This window comes from Bombus huntii, chromosome 14 (genome assembly GCF_024542735.1).
Source record: "Bombus huntii isolate Logan2020A chromosome 14, iyBomHunt1.1, whole genome shotgun sequence".
Lineage (NCBI taxonomy): Eukaryota > Metazoa > Arthropoda > Insecta > Hymenoptera > Apidae > Bombus > Bombus huntii.
The window spans coordinates 9,223,927-9,229,926 of NC_066251.1; positions in this window are offsets into that span (position 1 = coordinate 9,223,927).

Below are 6,000 nucleotides of genomic sequence, written 5' to 3' on the forward strand. Positions count from 1 at the left end.
AACCGAAGACAAAGAAGGTTAATCCGCTAGGCGAGGCCACCACTCATCTTGGCCTAGCTGCTTTCCTGGTTGGTTAAGCTGCTCGACCAACCGACCATTTATCAAAAACGCATAACACCTATGCAAGAAAAATCGACAATGTTTTAGCTGTAGCAAGTGGAGGAAGGTTGGCCTGCTTATGACACGGGAGATGGATGTACGAACCGAAACCTTGTACATTCTACAGGACGGCAAGAACATTATGTATTATACGCTCCCTCGCGCCGTACGGCGTACGCCAACGTTGTGTACTTGCCGATAGAATCCTCTGTGACGAGAGGATAGAGACTTTAAAGTGCAAAATCGTTTAAGGCTGATATACACGTTTCCCGATCAGAAAAACTACATGTCTTCTCGTATACTGTGTGTTCTCGACATGACTTTCCGCTCGATAGTCGATGAGCGATCCACTATTTCTACTATCACTTTCGATAGACAAACTAAGGTCCGCGAGTTCATAGAAATATTACTAATGAAAATTAATTTTTTCTTCTTTCTCTCTTTTGTTTTTCTTTTACAAATGGGTTGCTGCTATTTTTTACGATCGGAAATAAACAATTCGGGTCTGTATCTCTTATCGAAGGAAGGAAGCGTTTTCAGGTTGGCCATGCGTTAATCCAAGTAGAGATCAATGAAAGTAAGAACTATTTGTGACCAAAGGAATTATCAGACTCGAATGGTAGATTAAACGCAGCGGGATTATAGGTTGGGCGTGGCGAACATTTAAAGCCGACTTAAACGCATCGGAGTATAGGAAGCCTAATAAAATGCACCCACATACTGATGGATCGCAATACCGGCATTAGTAGCTGGCAGTAAAGGTTAATGTTGATTGCACGGAGTTTCGGAGCGGCCCGTAAAAATTCTGATTAACCTACCAGACGTGACAGTATGCTCTTCCCGCCCTTAAGTGCTTAGCCTGATAAAAAAACGCTCTTGTAAAGAGCGAAATATAAAATGCACAACGATGCGACCGGCGCGGCGGCACGCGTTTACGTGCAGCGACATTAAAAATGCACGAGGAATAGAAATTCTGATCTGTCCGTCGGTTTATTTAATTAATAAATAAGAGAAATTGCACTGGATGAAATGGGATCGTTAAAGCAGAATCGATAAAGTTCTACACCTTAGGTCTCCTTTAATGAAACGAAATTTATCGTTATATTAATTCTTCAGACTTGAAATACTTCTTGACACGGAAACTTGGTCTGAATAATTTTTCTCTTTTGACAGACGCGATATCGATCTATGTAATGTATGTCTATTAATCTTTCATCCTGAACTCTTCGTTTTATCGATCGGCTTAATGTTTATTTGCTCTTGTCCATCAGCAAAAATAGGCAGGTACTTTTTAGTTGTCCGTATATTCTTTCGTTCTGTATGGCAGACTATGAGCATAAATCACCCAGATCTGGTTTGCTAATCCCGATTAGAACATTGCACGATGTATAAATCACAGGGGTTTCATTTATGCTTGTTGATAACGCCACAAGGTAGACTGTGTCACTGAGAGTAATCCTCCTTCTCCTAATCTGTAACCTTGTTAAGATAATTTGATAAGGGTCAATCGTCTCCCTCTGTAAATCTTTAACATTCCGTGTTCCGATAACTTTGAGAAACATCCATTAATTCCTCTAACGACGTGTAAAACCGCGTTTCAACATTTCGGAATAGATACGTTAAAATTATAATTCAACGTTTGTTTGATAATCGATCTCGATGACGGAATTCTCACGTATGAAAATAAAACTCCCTAATTAGAAAAATACTGCGTAGCTTTACGATGGTGACATCAGGTGTTGAGTGGAAAAAAGAAGAAGTAGAACTGGCGGAGGAAAGGAAACGAAGAAGCATGGTCGTGCAACTATGGAGGAAAACTACTCCTCAACCGTGAGCCGTAATTTTGACCTTTCAGGAACATCTGCGTGGCATCTGTACGAACGAGTCGCAGTTACCTGCAATTGACAAATTTCCAATGGGCTACTTCGTGGCATCCGCCTTCACAACAATTAGTCGTGATGAAGTTTGGAAACACTTGGTGTGTGACACTGATCGCAACTTAACGAAGCAAACACGAACTCTTAGGTGTACCTAATGTTTAACGTGGTCAAAGAACTTTCGTTGGAGGAGTAGCGGTGACCGTAAAATTAAGATCGAGTTGCTACAGAGTGTGATCGACGTTTGATACTCAGTTCCCCTTATGGTAGCAAACTTATTACAAATCTTATGTTTAATGCTTCATTTTCTTCCGCTTCATATCGATCGATGCAATAATATCGTCACGTCCAAATGTTTGATTTTCAAACGGGTACACGAAGTGCAATAATTAAGTTGAAATTAACAGGAAACAGAAAATCTTGTAGATACATAAGTATATACTATACCTTGGTCTATCGGAGATGATTTTGTCTTGCTTAATTAACCTTTCCGGAGGCTCGATAGCGCCGAGAAAATCTTGAGCGAAAATTTCGCAGATGCGCAGAATTGTTTCCAGGTTTGCGCTGACGCTATTTTCATCCGCGTAACTACCTGGCGGATTATTCACGCGGCTGTAATGTAATCCAGCTCGTACAGGCAGTCCGGTAGTTTGGGTTAGGAATTGGCGGTAGTTTCTACGCGAAATAGCAGCTCTATTCTTCAGTCTGCGGTTACGTAGTGTGAATATCTTGTGGATAGATACCTGCGACCGTGTAATCCTGGCTCGATCTAGAGAGCCAGTAATTTGGATTAGCTATTGACGTTGCATATATCACCTGCCAATTCAAGGTGTTCACGCGTCGTGTGGTGTTAACCAACGTTTCCAACGGACCAACTGATAATCACGTATAAATGTAAACGATCTTTGCTTTCTGCGAGGTGTTTCTAAGATCGCGTCTAGCTTAAGATAACTAAATTGAAATGGAAGTAATAAACAGGTATCTATAGTTGGGATGTTTAATTTTACACCAATTCTTACAATATTTCACTTTGTTTTATCTGTTATATTCGTTTTCGATTAACGAATCGATAAATCCAACAGCTAGTAAATTTCTAAAAAATTTCATCATGGATATTTCATGTAGTTAAAAAGTTCGATGTCTATATTAGTCAGCTAAATATACCGGTTTCGTCGTTTTGATAAAATGAATAATTTGTGCAGATATATCGATTACGGATACATATCTACACAATGGTCAGTATGGAAGAATTCAATTCAGCTCAAGTTCGCGATGGTATTTGTTTTGCCGTTTTACTTGGTACGACGGAGACTTCCTAATCTTCTAAACGACATACCAGACGTACATGTACAGAGAACTTGCACATAGAAAACCGAATAGTCGAACGTGGGTGCGGCTGGTCTCTAGCACTCAAATTGCAATCGATTATCCGAACATGAAATTCCAAAATAAACAGAGTGCCATTCCAGGATATGTCCGATGACTTCTTGGTTCCATTAAGAAGCTATTTGCATTTCTCTTAAATTCCAATATGCAATAATTATAGAATGACCTGCGATGACACTATCGAATAATTCAAATTAGATGCCCCGGTACGTAAAGCATCCGCTTATTCGGAAAATGGCAGCTCTAACGTTCCTTCGGTCCAAGGGAACGTCGGTGCTGTGGTTCTGGGAACCAATTTAGTCTTTAGAAAACTCTGGGCTGAAGAAAATTCAAATTTCAGGAAACTCGAGCTTATAGAGCTGAACGTACGTACGATAGACCGTGATATACGCATCGTGACGTCGTATTGGAAAATTGTATTGTATGGAAAACATGGAATGTGCATCAGGTTTAATAGACAGATGCGTTATTTACAATGCGAAGAAAATGGTTGTGAAAGCGAGGTGTAGCAGTTAACAAAGTTTCCAATAACAGGATAAACAATCATTCGTTCGCAAAACTACACGTTTAATGCGCATCCAACTTTCTAATTCTTCGAAGCGCTCAACAGAGACGCGGAGTTAGAACAAAAGCATTCATTACTGTTACACGCTAGTTTTGCTTCCTCGCTCTATGTATATTGATCGGTTTCGCACCCATGTAAGTTCTTCCGCACAATCAGTTGATTGCGCCAAGTTCGAGAACCTGTGTCCTACCACATCCCCTTTTCATCGTATTCCTACGTGTGTGTCTAACTGACTCTTCTTTGTCGAGTGCATCGTGCCCGCAGGTGCAATTCGCGTTTTCCGCTCGATGTATTGCGCTACATTAACGAGTACGACTCATTTACAAATCGCACTCTTGGGAGGCGGAGGATGTTGCTCCATTTTACCGAGTTATTTTTTTAGATAATTCGCTTGTAAATTTTATCTGTCTGGGACGTATGCATTAGGCAGTGTTAACCTCCCGAGACGATTAGTAAAGAATCGTGCGATTTCGTGTTCCTGTGAAAATCTTTCTTTTTCTTGGACCTAATTTTTTACTTGCAAGTATATTTGCATAATAAAATAATAATCGATACCAAAAATAATAATTGTGTTTCCAACGATGCTGTCGACTAAAATCGACTTGAATATTTACGGTAGGCGATATTAGATACACTTACCTGGTTGCCGAAAAGAAAAAGTTTTAATGCATCGATTCCCTAAAAGCCGATACGCAAATGTCTCTATATTGATAGATATGACCGCTCTCTCTTCAATCCTACTCGTTAATTATACATACGAACGATTGGTATTCTCAATTATTGGTATTCTCACAAGTCATTATTCTCAATTCCCGCGTTCTTGTTAATCTAGACAGGAAAAGCACGAAGGCGCGCATCCAACGGGTGTATCCATGAAGGCGGTATCGAGTAACGTAGCAACAATAATAATTATCACGGAGAAGTTTCCTATCCAGCGCGTCTCGTCGCGCCTTTGTGAGCTACTGGACGTTTAGCAGTGTTCCAACGTGTGTGCAAGGTTGGAACTGTTGGTATGGGGTTCGTCGCGGTGCAGGTGGTAGGAGAGCTCGGGTGAATGTCTGAGCGGGCCCTGGTGTGAGAGAGAAATTCCCAGGAGGAACATAAAGCCGTGGACAGCCGCACCGACGCGACGCCACCCTCTTTCCGGTGGCATCCTGACGCGGAGCTTGCGCTACCGCGTTTACGTGCTCCGTCACAGTGCTCGGTTGCAGTGACGACGCACCACGGTGACATGCAACGACACCGAGGAAGTCGACACGAAACGCGTCATACGAGCAACTGTTGCATCCGCGTACTCTCTCAATTCCGAGTACCGACACTCTTTTTATTTGCCTCATCTCTCGCCATGCCAAGAAAAATTGCTGCGGAATCGCCTAGGGATATTCGCCGGTTAAACGATGCTAATGCAATAACGTGTCGCAGCTCGATTCCGCGTCGTGTGCGCTCGTAAGGATACGATAGCAAGTATCCTCGAAGAGAACGCCCGACAGAGGATACCGGTAATTGGGAATAAAATGCTCGTTTCGAAGGGCTTTTGGGGGAAATTCGCTGGAAAAGTTGAAACAAATTGGACCAAGTCTAGATCTTTGTGTAATTGTCTACGTTGATGGAATTTAAGCAATATGCTTTAAAGTATACCTTAAGCAGATTAATGCGAATAATGAAATTGAAAAATCGAGAAACGGTGTCAAATGATTTTTCAGCGCATTATACAATATTATCGATAAGCAGAGTAGGTACTCGAACGATTGACATTCGATAGAATAACAATGCGAAAGAGTGTCCGAACCGTATAACGAACCATGTACATGTTGTTTCTGCGCGTGTATACAGTAATTCGTAATACATAATATAGAATGAGAGGTATATAACGCCATTTGCGAATCGTTTTGCATCGTGATAAATTTCCCCCCGCTTAAGAGCGGTGGAATGTTAATGCAATCCGAAAATAGTATACGCGATGTTACCGTGTCGTCATAAATATTTTAATAACGACTGTTGATACTCATTAATCGCGAATGCGTCTCTGGCGTAGCGAAATCACGGATTTAAATAAAGCTTTGTGCATTATTT